Below are 525 nucleotides of genomic sequence, written 5' to 3'. Positions count from 1 at the left end.
TCATGGTTCACATATTGCTGAAGCCTGGCTTGGAGAATTTTGAGCATTACTTTACTAGCATGTGAGATGAGTGCAATTGTGCAGTAGTTTGCTCAGATGGTAAAGCGTCTGTCTACAACGAGGGAGACCGGAGTTCAATCCCTGGGTTGGGAAGATCCCCTGGAGAAGGAAATGGCAATCCACTCCAGGACTATTGCCTGGAAAATCCCATGGACAGAGAAGCCCGGTAGGCTACAGCCCATGGGGTCGCAAAGAGTCGGACACGGCTGAGTGACTTCACTTTCACTTTTGAGCATTCTTGGGCATTGCCTTTCTTAGGGACACTCAAAAGTACTCTCTTGTAATCAAATAGATTTCTGGCTGTAATAAAGTAGAGCAAAACTCCATGGCAGTAAATAAAAATTGAATGACAACTTCGAGTCTGTGTTCTTTCTGTCTGTCCATGCTATTCACACATGGCACAGGGTGAGCCAGATGAGGTTGGAAGCCCACACCCCAGGCAGGCTTCAGTCCGGTCCCCATGGG

Source organism: Bison bison, unplaced genomic scaffold (genome assembly GCF_000754665.1).
Source record: "Bison bison bison isolate TAMUID 2011002044 unplaced genomic scaffold, Bison_UMD1.0 scf7180017854340, whole genome shotgun sequence".
NCBI lineage: Eukaryota > Metazoa > Chordata > Mammalia > Artiodactyla > Bovidae > Bison > Bison bison.
Note: the sequence above shows the minus strand (reverse complement) of the source record.